This window comes from Corvus hawaiiensis, chromosome 7 (assembly GCF_020740725.1).
Source record: "Corvus hawaiiensis isolate bCorHaw1 chromosome 7, bCorHaw1.pri.cur, whole genome shotgun sequence".
Classification (NCBI taxonomy): Eukaryota; Metazoa; Chordata; class Aves; order Passeriformes; family Corvidae; genus Corvus; species Corvus hawaiiensis.
Genome location: NC_063219.1, coordinates 11,025,496 through 11,042,190, shown reverse-complemented (window position 1 = coordinate 11,042,190; position 16,695 = coordinate 11,025,496). Strand labels below are relative to the sequence as shown.

The 16,695-nt window shown below is 40.7% G+C and overlaps 1 long non-coding RNA gene across 1 annotated transcript in view; it reads right to left on the bottom strand.

The window, feature by feature from the left end:
- Positions 1-16,695, bottom strand: part of LOC125328769 — a 67,320-nt gene that overhangs the window by 37,657 nt on the left and 12,968 nt on the right. Inside the window, exon 2 of the long non-coding RNA XR_007204856.1 lies at positions 681-791. This is a non-coding gene — a long non-coding RNA (uncharacterized LOC125328769). The remainder of the gene's footprint in view (positions 1-680; positions 792-16,695) is intronic.

Here is a 16,695-nt window from a genome sequence, read left to right as displayed (position 1 = left end):
GTTCGGGAAGGCAAAATTCCTGTTCATGTGGCAAATGAAGTCCAGCAGTTTCCACAGGTAGAAGATCAGAAAGTGCACGGGTGAAGAGGAGAGCAGATGCACATCAGGATTTCTGAGTAAAATGTCATATAAATAACTAAATTTAAAAAAACACATATCTCTGTTTAACTGGTTTTTCTATTACGGAATCCTTTCCAAATGACCTTCCCCCAAAATCAATAAGAACTCAGACTAGAACTTCCAGCTTCACCCACTTCCAAGCTGCTTTTATGTGTTTCTTTTGTTTTCCCCCGTCTTTGAAAATTTATAAAACCATCCTTTAATATTTTTTTCATGGAATCATAGTGTTTTCTGTAAAAGACGGGAGCCATTGATGGGCATATACCAGTGAGCTGCATTTAGAAAGGTGGAATGAAAGAAGGAGGATAAGAAAAAAACTGTGAAAAATGCAGAAAGTCCCAGAACATCTATAAGCTGTCTGAAACACTTTTGATTTACACATCTGGCAAGAACTCTGGTAAAAAGTAATGAGAAAGTTACAGAGGTATGAGGAATCAGCAGTGCAGAGGACATTTTGCATTCATGAGAAACGCAGGAAAAAATTCCACCATTCTCATTGAAGCTGTTTTGACAGAGTTAAAAAGGAATACTTTCACAAAACAAGAAAGCATCAGAGTCACCTTTCCTCCAGCAGTTCTCATTGACCAAGCATTTCTTCTTGCCTGGTGACAGAAGGAAAAACTGTGTATCCAGCTCCTTAGAGACGCAATATGCTCCAGTTCCAGGGCAACCTGTGTTTAGGAAATCAATTGAAATGAGAACGACAAACATTTAAGATCATTGGGGAACTAATGATCCTCTTACAGCCCAAAGACACCACAATTACAATAATCTTTACACAAGACTGAGGACTGCAGCTCCTATCCTGAGCACACATGTGGGAGACCTCCCATGGGGCTGAGTGCTCCTGACAAGCCAAGGTGTCACAAGAGAGCTGTATCAGAGAGAAATGTAGGACAGCCACTCTTCTGGGGTGAAAGGGAGGTCTGGTCGGTGCCATGCTTATGATAAATGGACACATCTTATCTAGAAGGTATTTTAGTTCCTTTTTTGTTCTTTCTTCCTTATTCACCTGTACATTATTTTGGCATCTTTGTGCTTTGCCATCCCCCATTACAAAATGCAAAGATGAGGAGACAGGAAAATAACCACTCTGGGACATGGCTGGCTGCAACTAGGCACAAAGCCTTGTTATGGGGGCAGGTTTTTCCTACAGAAAGCTGCTTCTTTGGGGTGCAGTTTCCCATACAAAGCTGCCTTGCTGCCCCGAGACCCAGCCTCTCCCATCACCTCCCCATGCCTGGCCATTTCTCAGACTCCAATAAGGAAATGCTAGTAAGGTTCAGATGTGGAGTTGGCAGCCATAAGTCCCAGTCATGCTCTGCCAGCCAGAAAGCTTCAGAAACCCAAACATGCTGAGATTTAAAGTATTTCCAGTGACAGAAGTTTGATTTTTCTTTGCTTTAGAAAATCTATTTAGTCCTTTTTAGTTGTTCTGGATAGACAAACATCAATTAGAATCACACGCTTTTGGATTCACACCTGAGTCAGAAATTTTGCTCTAGTTTTCTAATTTTATCCACTTGTCCTGCATAGCTTGTTTATATCCTGTATTCTTCTAGCCCACTTCTGTTTGCTTCGTGATTTGTCTCTTAGCACATTGCTATGCCACCTTCCTAAAAATAAAAACTCTTAATTTTCCTATGAAGTGCTCTGCCACCCACCACTGCCATTTATAAAGACCTGTCACCACATTCAAGTGCCAATCTTCCTCAGTGAACAAGTACTGCTCAATGGTGCTATACATCCTTCTGAAACTTCAGATTGTGCACTAGATCTAACAGAGCCAGCCTAGGATAAGAACATTTTGAAGTCAAAATTGGATAGATTGGATTGGGTTGGAAGGAAGAAGCATCTTTCTGGCAGTCTGTGTGTCCTGTGGACTGATTTTTCCATCTGTCTGCTGTCCCATAATCCACATTCACCCTTTATACAAGAATTCATCTCTGTTTTGCATCTGCAGAAACAGAGTGCCATAAATAATTTACCATTTCCCCACTTGAAAGTCGGCCTCTTTCTAGAAATTTGTGCAAACAAGAGGCATTTATCAGGTGCTTGATATATATTTTCCTCCTTATTCCTCTTGTTCAGAGCCTGCCTCCTCCCTCCCAAGCAAAACCAAAAACCAGTGACATACTTAGTCCAACAGGAAATTTCTATTATTTACTTCAAAGAGCATCAAATATGCATTTGAAGGCTGAATACTAAGGTGGTCCATTCTTGATGAAAATATTTCACTTGAGTAACTATTCTACAGAGTTACACTAACAGAATTGGCCAAAGCTTACTCTCCCTCCCCTTCAATGCCCCAATGTAGAATCACAATTTATGCCTTGTTGAAGACCACCTAGTCTCCAAAACATAGAATTAGATGGATAGTTAATAAACTATGCCAATGCTGAAACCACCTCTTTTGCCTTAATTACTGACTGAATAAAGACAAATTTGTAGAAATTTTTCTCTACAAAATAGGCAATTGCATTTAAGAATATTTATCACTCTTTAAATGTCCAGATAATAGAAACTGTGGTTAAAATTATGGTGTTACACCTCTTCTGTATTTCTAACATAAGTCAAGGTTTGCATAGTAAGTTATTTTAAGCAGTGAGCAGACTTCACTCAAAACTGATGCAGGTTGTCTTTCCTAATCAAAAAAACCTCACAGAAAATCCTATGACAATCACCACTGCAAATCCCCAGCACTACGCTTATGAAAGGAAACCAAATGACTTCTCAGAAAAGAAGATGGGCATCTCAGCAGAACCATTTTAATCTGAAAAGTAGCAAATTGTGTGACTGAGTGATTTGACTCCAAAGCAAAATTTATGCAGTGAGGACTTCTGGGAACAGCTGGGTAATGCTCTGTCCAGAGACCAGCTACTGGGATTGAGGGGGGTTTTTCCCTTAGAGATTCTTTGGAAAAAACCACAAACCACCCCAAATCTGAGACAGAAATCATAATTTTTCATTTATAAGAGGATTTCCTACAATTTTCTGATTAATTTTCTCATTTTAACCTTCCTACAGAGTTTGCGTCCTTTGACCTCTAATAGATTTTGCACATGGATTTTTCTTTACTGTAACTTAAAAATATTGAAATTCATGACAAGTTTTAGGAGAAGAGACCTAAGGTTTCCTTTTACAAAGTAAAAAGAGTTCGAGATGGAAAATGTTTTTCTGACTCAAGGAGAGCTCTTTTGTATATGAAGAATTTGAGTCTGATGTTACTCTTGTGCTGGAAAAAATGTAACGTCTTTGAAGTCACTCCATCAAAGTCAAAAACTACACAGTAATAAAGAAGAAAATGAGCTGTTTATGTCTTCTTTTTTTGTTTGTTTCTTGCCTTAATCTGAAAAAATAAAAAAAAAGTCACCAGATTTATGTTTGTTCTTTGTGTATATAAGGCATGACAAATACATTCAAATATGCAGACCAAATACAATTCTGATAAAAAATTCAGGATTCTTTCCTTCCATTTTCATGGACTGAGTTTCAGCTTTTCATTTTGATTTTTTTTGTTTTTTTTGGAATTCACATTTTCCAGTGTGGTCTCCTTTATTTGGTTTATTAATATTTCTCATGTCTTGAACAGAAATGACAGGTTCTGCTGCACTTTTGACACTGAGAATCAAAAACATATCTTGAATCAAAGTAAACAAAGCTCACAAGTTTCTCTCCATTCTGTATCTTATGACATAAATGTGAGTCATAGCTTTGAAGCAATCATGAACTTGGATGCAGTGACTGTAAGGAACACATGAATAAAGGGGAAAAAATTAAACTCAGAAGAGGATTGAAATAATTAAAATGAATTAACAATTTTCCAAGAAATTAAATTAAATTAATTTTTACAGAAAGAACTAGCAAGTGATTTCAAGTGTATACATACAATGGTAAAAGGAGAATATTGGTGTTTTACTCTAGGATGTTAATTCATTGGAAAAAACCCCAGAGTATTTAAAGTCTGAGTGGTTTTTGGTTTTGTTTTTTCTTTTTTTAAAATGATGTAAAACTAAATAACAGTGATTAGGTTGAGAAAAACAAAGAGACAAGGCACACATTTTGGCAGGGGCTGAACATAGCTCTGCCAAATTTTTCTCCACATAAAGATCATACAAGCAAATTTTAAACTGAGAAAAAACATCACAATGCGCTGTTGGGGCATGTGGTGCAAACACTGCCCAGCGTGGCAGAGGGCAGAGCAAATGGGAAAGCCAGAGCTGGCACCCCTGCTGGGCCCTTTCCAAGCTCTGCAAGGGTCACCACAAACTTGTTTTCTCCTTCAGTTTGGGTTTGAAGAAAGGAAAAGTTGCCTTTCCTTTCTTTGCTCTGCTATTTCTGTGCTTACAGTTAAGCACGCAGAAAGCACCTGGAATATTTTTCAGTGACTTCTGATGCCTCTGTGGAGAATTCCCCAAAGCTCCACTGGCTGAACCCTGGATGAACACGAATTTACTTCCTCATGCCCTCCTGGAGATTTTCCTACCTCACTGGGCTGATTTAAGTTTTTTAACTCTACCAGACTAGCAGCAAATTACCCCCAACATGCTATTTTCAAGGCTTCATGCATGAAGGCATGTATCATTAACAAAATGTCTTTTCCCTGCAGAAGAGAGGTGTTCCAGGTATTCTGAGGCTTCAAATATACACTGAGCAAGTGGTTTCCCCTGGCTTCTCATATTTTTTGACTCTTACATTGTGGCCTCAAGAGCAGCTTTCCTGTTTCTGCCACAGCAAGGTACCAGCAAGGACATAAAAGTGCCAGCAGGAAGGTTACTGCAGCTGTACCCAGAGCAGCCAGGGACCTCATTTCATCCACCTGCATAGCTGGAGAGCTGGCACCAGCCACACCCTGAGTGCCTGAACTGTGCCTGGACTCAGGGCTGGTTTCAGGACACCAAGAGCAACTGTGCAGCCGGTGTGATGGAGAAAAGATTGAGAAGACTTTCCCTGTTTCAAATGTAGAAAATATTGTTCATCCAAGTAAATCATAAATATACTCTTAGAGAAAGCATCAGCTACTGTGCTCACAAGAAGAAAAGCAAGGGAAATTGCAGTAGGTGACATAATGGTCTAAAATCATGAGGGATAAGTCGGTGGGGTACCAGAAAGAACACTTAGAGTGGACATATCTTCATTTCTGAGGAATCTGTCCCTCTTAGGGGCTCAGCAACACTTGTAGTGCTTGGCACGCTTACCTAAATCAAACTGACTAGAGAAGTCAATTTGCTTTCATTTGGGCAGGGAGAAAGGACACGTTTTCATATCCCAGATCTCTTTGGGGATCTGAATTATCTTTCTCTCCTTGCAGTCCAAAGAAATATGTGTTCATTTCCTATGCCTGTGCATGGGTAGTGGCTCCTGGGGGAGGGAAAAAGATGTTCTCCTTGTTGCCTGGCTACCATTTTAGGAGTCCCCAGAGGTGTTGCGCTCCCGTGCACCCTCAGGAGGGCAACTGGCACACACGAGCACAAGTGGATCAGTGAAAGATACTGTTCAGAGGGAGGGGAACTTTGTAAGTGATCTGTCGTCATCACACACAGCACCTAGAGCTGCTTTTGCCAGCAAGATGCAAACAGCACGACTTTTGGAAGGGAACAGTCACGAAGCAGCCGTGCTGAATATACACACACCAGCTCTGCAACAGGGGTGGCAGCACGGCAGGAGCAGGAGGAAAAGTGCAAGTTTCAGTACTTCTTCTAAAGAGATATTTAAAGGAAAAAGAAGAGGCAGAAATGTCAAAGAAATGTCTTTTAATTATGACAGGGAAAAAGCTTGTAGCTTTATCAACATGGAAGATGTAAAACCTATTTTGCAAAAGGGATTATTAAAAATATGACTTCAAGTACAAAAATGTTAAAAAGCCTCTCCCATTTCAAGATTTTCTAAAAATAAGCTGAGAGGAAGTTTTGTTTAAGAGCATAAATGCAATATAATTGAAAGAAGATTTGATTTCTAAGAATATAAAGGATAATCAAAATTGAAGAAACTCCAACAATCTTTTAATCCCAAATAGACTTAACAATTTCAAAACACATCTTCCCACATCACCTTTCTGGCCCACCCTTCAGTTTTGATATCAGTGGCATGTTTGCAAAGGCTATGGAGACTTCAGTGAAATTACCTCCTGTGATCAAAACAAGGGTTTCCCTCACCTCCCATGTCTTGCTCCATCTGTGGTGGTAAACAGACAATATAAATAGACTGATCCTTTTCACTCTCCCTCTCACTGACTAAAATGCAATCAATACTTCATCATGCTTTCTCCTGCACAGCAGTGCACAGGTTATTTAGCTTCTAAACACAACTATTGAGACTGTCAGTGTCAAAGGAAATGGCAGGAATGTCCTGCACTAATGCGATTCTGGCCCTAATGTGATGGCCTGTGAGAAAAGGTTGCCTCCATCCTTCTGATATCCAAACTGCATCAAGCCTTTACCAATACCTTTCTTTCTGGCCTGCAATTGCTTTCTTCTGTTGTGGGAACTGAAGAGGCTCAATACTCCTTTAATAATCTCTAACTGAAGACCTCCAACAGTTACTTCAGCAGCTCACGTCCAAGAGGATCTCCTAGTGGGATCCTCTCAATGCATCACTGACAGAGCTGTGGCAAAGGGAAGAGGGATTCTGGACTCACGTGCCTCCTTCATTGTGCCCAGAGGAGGTCAGGGGAGAGGAGGGTCTGGAGCTCAGACTCCTTTTAGAAAGTTTTCTGTGAACTCCCTCCACTGCAGACCAAGTGTTAATTTTTGTGGTGTGGGGACTGGTGGCACACAGATCACTGTATGTTCTTGGGAAAAAGAGGAAGCCCACCCACTTCTGAATGGCTTACCTTTGCCTAGATCTCAGTTTCAGGATGAAGAAGGAGTTTAACAGGTGCACTCATGCTTAATTTGATTGAAACTCTTCCTTAAGGCTGTGAGATTTTCACTAAAGACCAGCTCTGTTGTGCTCCTTCTTCACAAAGAACAGGCATTTCTGGTGTTCAGTGCTATTACATTTCCTGGCAGTTTCTGTGTTCTCCAAAACATCTGCAAACCAGATCAGGTGATCTTGTCCACTGTGTGAAATATAATTGCAAGATGCACAACTCAGAAGCATAAACCCATGCTCAGAGAACCTCAACATTTGTGTGATGGCGTTATCATACTCTGCAAAGCTGTTGACAACTGCCAAATACATTTCATTTACATTGAAGTCTGAGAAAAACATAATTAGCACCTCATATTAAAAAGAAAGCAACATGCTGTTGACAGTAAGCCAGGAAGCTGATAAACACAACTTCCTCAAATTAAATTTTCCTGAAAAACCTAGATGAGCACATAAATTCTAGAGAGTCTGGTGTTAGCAGCTGTACAGCACAATCATGATGAAACTCCAAACCCTAACATTACCACTTACTCTTAAAATATATATTTTCAGAAGATTTTCAAGCTATATCAAGTAAATATAGTGTTTTGGGTTGGGGGCCTTTGAGTAAGGGACGGTTTGCTAAAATTAACACCACTTAAACAAGAAGCACGTAGTTGCTGACAAACTCTTGTAATTCCAGATTTGGTTGCTATCCGAGTGTACTGCTCAATTCAACATCTGCTGTGACTTTCTTTTTGGAGCTATGTGGAAATGTAGCTTTTCAAAATTGAGATTCCTTTAACAGGCACAGTTCATAAATCTGAGAGAAGATGAAGGGACTGATTTCTACAAGTACACCAAAAGGATGACTATATTCTTTGATTTGGTCCCAAATGCTAGCCCCAGTTATACCAACATAAGGTTATAGTGGGTTCAAGTGCTTTCAGTGATGACAACTGCCCTAGCAGAATGTTACATTTCTTCTAAAACTGACAGTTGAAAGGAGTAAGGGAAATATTAAGAACAGAAACTCCCATTATCATTAATTCCAACAATTTTTGTGGATATCTAGGTATACCTGATAGCATGGTGCAGCTCAGCAGTGATTGCACAGACTTGTCTGTTGGCAGTTTGTGCAGAGGATGAAGAAGGATTTTTCATTTCATGCATCATTTGCAACTGCCTTCAATAATTCAGCAAAGTCAATACATAGCCTTGATGCACAGTTAGGAGAAAAAGCCTGAAGCAAACAAAAGTAAGCAATCCAGAGAGTGACCAAGGATAGCTAAATCCTTTTAAGCTCTGTTCACTACTGCTTCCCTGCCCTTTTGCTACGTACTACATGAGAACATGTAACTGCTTGCACAAATCCATTGCAGTCATGGAATTTCCTTGACATAAACACATAAGCAACAGACTCCCCTGTATCCCACAGTCATTTTAAGGGATTTTGTAGTGCCTTTATTTGCTCAGACCATTCAGGGTTCAGACTGCTCATTCCCCCATAGTAGAGAACAGAGAGTAGTCTTAGGAGAACATTTAATTTCCAAGAGTAAGAAGAAACTGTCATTTAGACAGCTGTCTTTACCCTGACCTCTGCATCTCAAAAAGGAATGATAGATGTCAGGAAAAAATGTAATAATACAGAAAACAGGAATCACTGCAGAATGACCCCATAACCCATAGTCCTAGGTCAAAGAGGTCAAGAGTGACTTCCACAGAATGACCAAAAGCCCAAGTTTGATACATTTCCTACTTCCCAGGTGTCAAATTCCTCCCTCAAGGTTGGGCATGCCATGTAGCCATCCTAGAGCAGGCAAAGGGCTGAATCAACAAAGCCAGACCTCCTGTGAGACAAAGCACTTCTTTATCCTCTGTGGATTAGGTTGTTTTTTTTAAATTCAGGAACACAACATTCAGCCTGCCATAGCATAAAGTACATGCATAAAGTCTTGTGACCTTGACAGCCTGGATGACTGCTGAAAAAATTACTAATGCTTCAGACTTAATAAGGGAGACAATCATTCCATGAACATGACAAACACCTCTAGAAACCCCACAGAAAAGAGAAGAGCAGGAATGAGTCTAGGAAGAGAAGAGCAGGAATGAGTCTAGGATATACATGCGGCAGTGCTTCTATGTGGAAAGGAGAGGAAACTCTCTTACCCATCACAGCACTCCTCCATCACTAATGGCTTTCTTTCATTCTCAACCTGCTTTCCAGACACTGCTGGTAAAACAAGTCCTTCACTGCTGCGGCAACAGAAAGGAAAGCCTTGGTCAACCACTGCAAGCAGGAGGCAGGGCTGGACTCAGAGCCTGCTTGAGAAAAGACTCTTGCAGAAAAATGCAGGCAGTGATCTGGGGGTTAATTTTTCTCAAGGTTTTCTTTTGAAAGAGGTTTTCTTTCCTGCTAAGAATTCAGGGGTTTTTTTCAGCTCCTGCTCCGATCCCTTGCTTCAGCAGAACACAGCAAACACATTTCATTTCCTTTCCTGCCTAGTGGGATGCTGAGGAGATGTGATCTCTGAATTGGTATATGTTTCAGCTGGCCCATATTTGCAGCAAAATTTATGACACATGCCAGTGCCTCCAGTAGCTGATTGGATACAGCCAGGGAAATGGAGAAAGCCTCAACTCGCTGAGCTTCAAAAAATGCACTTCACTTAAATGATGTATCGTTGTTTTGTAGAAAAAAGGAACACCTGGCTTGTACAGTGGGGAAAAAGAACAAAATGCAACATTCATAAAATTGACTGAAAAGGGACTGGAGAATAAGGTTATTTTTGCTTCCACATGAGAGAACAAGGCACAAAACAAGGTCTGCAATTATAATCTGGCATATCTGTAGCTTTTGTTTGACATGATTGCATTGGCATGTCCACTAATTCAGTTTTAATCTTCATTAACAGATTCAGATTGTCTGATGCTTCCCATGTCACTTGGAAGAAGTATCAGGAAATTATTATTGATTTTCTTATGACACTACATAATTACTTCTTCAGATATAAAACTCATTTATACTGTATGAGTGAGATTTTGGTTTTGCTTTTCCCATTGTACATTTTCAGTGCAGATGTACTGGCTATACCCTCAAATAAGTGAGAGCAAAACTGAATCTAGGAAAAAAAAGATATTTGTATGTAGCTTCAGTGCAGAAAAGATTTGCAAATAATTTTAGGTAATTTAGAGTTTAAAATTCTGAGTAAGGAACACACATTTAATTCAGCTAAAATAGGAGTTAACCCAACTTGTAACTGAGCAGAGAGGAGCGGAGAGGCATGAGAGGAGAGTGAATGAGAAGAGGGGGCCCAAAGGTAATCCCTTATCTACTGAGCTCCAATCAGAATATCAAATGCAAAGTCTGTATGTGTGGATCTGCTGGATAGATCTGTATTTATGTATACATACATAGAAGAATATGTAAATCAAGGTACATATTTTTAGCAACAGGATATGCTGTGCTACAACACACACTAATTTGCCTTTTCCTAAATGCTACAGAAAAGCAAATCCTGTAGCAAATTCAGCATGAAGATATAGATGCCATCTCATTCATTAAACCAGACCAGATCTTTGCTAACAAGTAAATAAACACAGCTGACTCTGAGTCCTATTTACATGTAGACTCCTGCATTCTGCACTGAGCAATAAAAAATTAGATTACTTTTAATGCTTGGTAAGTGTGTTAGGAGATCCTAGCACCACCATGAGTGATGTTCCTGGGAGGGCAGGGGCACCTTATGGCTGTCCACTACAAGCATGTAAATAAATGGTTCTGGCACATGAGCTATTGCCTGGGAGCATTAATAGAGTTACTGCCTAGAAATCCTAATTGCAAATGAGCAGCTTCACCTAACTGGTCCAGCAGCACTAATACAATCAAAGTATACCCATCTTCGCTGGGAAAATGTGATGCCCATTTTGGTCTGTGCTGTTCTTGGAGATAAAACTCGAGCCTTTGTTCTTGGGAAGCAGAATCCATTATGATGTCTATCTTATAAAGAATAATTGCTTGCCAGTAAGTGCTGGTCCCAAAAGAAATATATTCTGAATTGATTAGTACTCAACCACCCATCCCTCCATAGAGTTGGGGAGTTCTGTAATACCTTTCATAACTTTTCAATTAGATTTTGATTTGGGAGCATTTTTGCCTCCCATCATGGAGGGAATTGTCTGGCAGAGTGCAGTGAAGAGCAGAAAGGAACTGTGAATCCTCCCAACCCACTGCTGTCTGGGGGGTTATGACAGGCTGTGGTGCCCAACACCATGGGTTTAAAAACTGCTAACATAGTATTTTCAAAATAAAAAGGGAATTAAACAGTACTGCTAAATGCATGCCATTACATCTGTCCCTTGGTTTTTAGTTTTAAACATTTGGTATGTGGGTTCCTCAGCATTCTGGTGCTTGGGGAGACACTCGTGCTGAGATAATTCAGTGACTGCGAGCATCACTGCTCTCCTATTTCCATGGCTACAGTTGAATGATCTGCTAAGAACAATTCCTGAGACTTCTCTGGGAAATCCTACTCTGTATATTGGTCTGTATAAACCAGGAGACAACCAAGTTCCTGGCAGTCTGAGCTGTGGGACCAGTAATTTTAGAGAATTTTATATGAGCAAAGTATTCTAATGCAGAAACCAGTCAGTTTCAAAATGATTTGCCAACCACAAAATGAAATAAACTGGCTGGATAATCTGTTCACAACAATTAATTCCACCAGTTTTACCACTTAATCTCCTGTCTCTCAAAAGGAGTCTGGAAAACTCAGTGTATTAACGCATACATTTTTTGAGAAGTATTATATGAGAAATGATCATCACAACATACCATCAACAAAGTTATAAAAGCACCTTGAGTTTCTATTTCAATAGAGAAAAGGAGATGGTCATATGCTAATCATACAAAAATATAATAACAGTGATTTCTTTGTATTAAAGAGAAGACAAGACAATTTCAAGAGGCAATTTGAAAATAGGATGCCAGGCACACTGCTTTCATCAAACCAAAGATGAATTGTTTAACGAAGGCCTGATGAGAAGACCAAAATTTAGCTGCTGTTTCATCACAGTAATTATAGCGAAAATTTGGAAAAAATATTTAAAAATCAGTACAGGCAAAGAAAATTCCTGACCTGCTGATTCCAAAACAGTAGCCTATTTCTGTCTTTTTCAAACAGCAACATGGTATAGCAGTTTCAAGACATTTTCAGGATAAAAGCCTGTTTCTTTCAAAAGCAATAACAAATATTTCATTAACTTTGGGAGAGAAGGAAAATGAAAGACCACTATTTCGCCTTTGTTTCTATCACTGTATTGATTATGACAGCTTTAAAGCCCCTTTCAAATGTGAAGAAATTTTCCTAAATAGCCTGATTCCTTTACATAGTCTCCCTGTGGTGTGGATGTGCACAAGGATAACATAGTATGGGATATTGGGAGAACACATCCTGTGCAACCATCTCAGGATGTTCTTTCATACAGACAAATTGCCAGTGGAGCATCTTTAGAAGCAGCTTTCTGACTCAAGTCAGGGTGATTTTTCCTCTGATGCCATTTATTGATGATCTCAAAGCCTGTTTGCCTCAGAAGGCAGTTCTGGCAAAGGAAACACAGAGTTGCAGTTCGGGCTGCAGGGAATGCTTCAGCACTTGCTGACACCCAGGAGATGCTGGACCTGATTTTCTTTTCTCCCTGCTAACAGAGAGCTCACTGATACAAATTCTCTCACATTCTCCAGGAGAAAATTTCTGAGAAAAATATGTGCAAACCAGCTTTCGACAAAGTTGGTCAGTATAGAAGAGATTAATAAAATGAGTAACAAATAAGAAAGAGAGTTTGACTCTGCCATGCCTTTGCTCCTGAGGAGGAGTAACAGCACACTGCCTCCCCCTGAAAGCCACGTCTCTGGCAGTGCCTGACAGCACAGGACTGTCCCCGAGGCAGGACACGGGCAGGTCACAGGTGAGCACTGCCTGAGGAGCTGCAGCAGCACCGGTGGGTGACACTCTGAGGAGAGGACCATGAGCTAGGGCAGCGCACCCTCCACTTGGGGATGACTCATGTCTCTATGCCACTTGACAGAAAATTAATGCCACCAGTGCACACACCAAGGTCTTTACCGTAATTCCCATTTGATTTTCTCTGAAACTGAGTGATTGCTTTGAGGAAAAAGCACCTCCCTATCACCGCCTTCAGCAGCTCAGCTCTCAGGGAAGTGACTTCACTGCCAGGATATCTTTCAGACTTCAAGCAGACAGAGTGGGACACACCTTCTGAAGGACAGAAGGGTTGCCTTCAGCTTTTTCTAGCCACAAAAACCAGCACCCACATTACATTTAGCAAGTATTGCTGTGTACAGAAAGTAATTTTATATGAGCTGGCAAACAGTATTACCAACCCCTGCAAAAGGGCTGGAGATGAAGCCTCTGTATCTTTCAGCCTGTGGCCCAGCTCTCTGGCTACAGCCTTCCTGCTCTAGCCAACATGAGGTCTCCTGAGAAGGGAATTTGGCAGATTCAGCTTCCTCTCCTCCCATCCTGCCCTTCAGCCTCTGGCTGTGAGCTGAGCATCCCCATCCCTCTGGCCTGACAACGGTCTTGGCCACTCACTCTTGTTTCAAAAAGGGCTTGATTTGTTGGCCAAAATAAGAGGTGGCTGCATAGATGTCCGTCAAAGAAGTTTTAAAGTTGTTTGGGTTTTTTGGTAGTGGGGTATTGAAAACGCATTTTACATTTGAGGAAGGATGAAAAGCTTGTAAAAGCGGTAATTCACGGGGAAATTAGAAAACAAACAAATCCAAACTCAGATTTTGTGCAGAATGGGAAATCTATTGCTCCACTTCTGTCACTTAAGTAAAAGCCTAATCCTGCAAAAAAGACACCTCCCTTCATCCCAAACACTAAAGCCACAAGGGGTAGACTCAGCTTTGGGATCAGCACATCCTTGAATTTTTGTGGCAGTTGTCCCTCCCCAGTCCCTGCTGTGCTGTGTGCAATTGAATTGTTCCTCGGATTACTTGTGCTTTCCCAAGGACAATACTAAAAGTACGATAATCAACATAACTTCTTCTACAGGCAGTGACACAAGACTTTTCTCTATTTGGCATTCAGCTTCACAGCCTAATTAATTAGCATTTGTACAGCACTTTGAAAATATGAGATGCAATTGAAGTGCTAAGTATTATTATTAATATTAGCAGCACCACCATTTTGCTCTACTGAATGCATTTTCCAACAGCTTTGCTACAGAACTGATGTGCGATAGACATGAAATGCACTCAGAGCTCCTTCACCATGTTTGATTACAGTAAGCCAAGTGGCTGGCACAGCTGCATGGCTGTGCAGTTTTTTTCAGTCTATTAAAAAAATTAAATCCCATATAGCACAATTTGTTCTGAATCTGTCAGCAAGGTAGATAGATATTGCTTTGCAGGACAGTTTGGGAATTGTTTATGAAAAGGACTCTGAGGTGCTTGACTGCCGTAGGCTACCTCTCATTTGTATGTATCCAAATATGCCATCCAGAGAAAAAAAAATGCTTCATGAACTCTTGTAATTGTATCTTTCTCATTTAGCACAGAAACTGCTGGTAGTTAAAAGGCACAAACACTTCTAAACAGGTGACTGATCCCCGTTGCCCTCAATTTAAAATATAGCTGTAACTTGTAAACTCAAGAGCTCCCGGGACACATCTTTCTTGATTTCCATTTTGGTAGCTGCTGTTTTTGGCAGTGCCAAGAGGATATCTGGCCTTAACCTTCTGAATCAGTTTCATTTCAAAATCAATGACTTTTACCCCATGCTGGCTATTTGCTGCTCTCATGCTTGCTAACATGCACAGGTTAGTAGCTGCAGTCATCATTTCTTCGCCCAGCTGCTTATACCCACTGCATTTTTATTTCTGAGCGAGCCAACCTGTTCTGCTCGAGGTAATATGCAGTAGCTGAGAGCTAAGTAACTCTTGGCTGCCTTAGGCCAAATAGAGTCTGTAAATGACTGGGAGACTAAATCATTAATTTCCTGTGGTTTGCTTGCTGTGGTGGTCCCAGAGGCTGTCACAGAACAGGACACGCACCCGAGACATCGCTGAGTTGGTGCCTGGGCTGAGCTGGGGCAAACCTGACTGCAGAGGAGGCAAGTTGCAGGTGCCATGCTTTGTGCAGGAGCACCTCAGGAACATTCTGGGAATCTCTCCTGACAGTCCTGCTCAGGAGTGCTGCCCACCTCTGAGGGCAGAGCTGACTGGTGGCAGCAGGGACTCTCTTTGGGGTCTGTTTTAGTACCACAGTGCCCATTCCTGCCTGGGTTTCGCAGTGGGAAGCAGAACCCCTGGACTTGCAAGAGATGGACCTCCCAAAGCCTTACCCAGCTACTGCAGGAGAAGGCACGAGGAGAGAGAGCAGGGGTCTGAACAGACATTTTTGGACATTTATGGCATAACTAAGTATTTTGCTTATTATGCTGCAAGAATTTCATGCGTATTGATGCCTTCTTCATTCCATATATTCTTACTTCTCAGTTCCCACCTAATTCCAATTGTCATTGCCATGTTGGTAGGAGAGAGGATTTTTCACAGTTGCAAGGAAGCAATAAATGCCATTTAATTCAATAAAAATGAAAATGGGGCACCAAGGCAGAAAAATGGGAAGCAAAACTGGAAATTGTGATGCCACAGAAGTCATGGGCCCCAAGATTGCACCCCAGACTGTAGAAACTGCCCAGTATAATTAACAGGCAGGCATATACCCACAGCACAGCCAGGAGATGGGTCAAAGACTTTTTGGGATGAGTTAATTAAAGGATATGAGTCCAGGAAACCTGACAGCAGTTATTTTTCTGAAAGTCTTGAGCAGCTGATGGATCACTACAGACAGATAATGTCCCTCACAGCAATAGCAAAACAGAGCAACCTTGAACCAGGAGAGGCTGACAATTGTCATTAAAAACATGGTATTCAATCATAAAAGCATTTTATGGTTTTAGTTCTTGGGAGTGTTCCACCCTCCTGTTCCAAATCCCCTGACACTAAGATAACAGATCCCTTCAAGATGCATAAGAGTGAAATACAAAGATCTTTCAAGTATCAAAGCTGTGTGCTGCAGCATGCAGCCAGCACTAAAGTGCTGATGAAGGAAGATTTGTTTGATAGCCTTCTGAATTCTAGGGATATTTCCAGAGCCAGAAGACATATTAGAGAGGCTGATTCATAAAGCAAAACCCAGATTCTTCATCCATTTCATGTGCAGGGTTCAAAGGAAAGACCCTGTGAAAATGTTACAAAGTACTAATAATACAAACCTCATGAAATGAAGGAAAAAAGAGAAATACCCAAGAAACAAAAAGCCTCCAGAAAAACATATAATAGAACTTAAACCCTGTGAAGCTGGTCTTTGAATACAAGATTGGCATAATGCATTTTGAATCTTCAGTCACACAAAAATGTCTTTTTGCATATGAAAGGTCTTTGTAATTTTTGCTATCATCACTATAAGCCTCAGATGCATTTGCTTTGATTTAGTAAACAATAAAAAAGAAAGAAAAAATTCTAAGTGCTTTTCTGTAGATGTGTAAAGATGCTTTTATTGCTTCTCCCCCCATACCAGTTGCAGAGGGAACTGCCATCCAAGACTGGGTTTTGATTGTTCTTTTTATTTTTCCTTAAAAAACTCCCACAAGCCCCAGACTCTCAACCTCGATGATTGAACTTTTCTGGGGAGAAAAG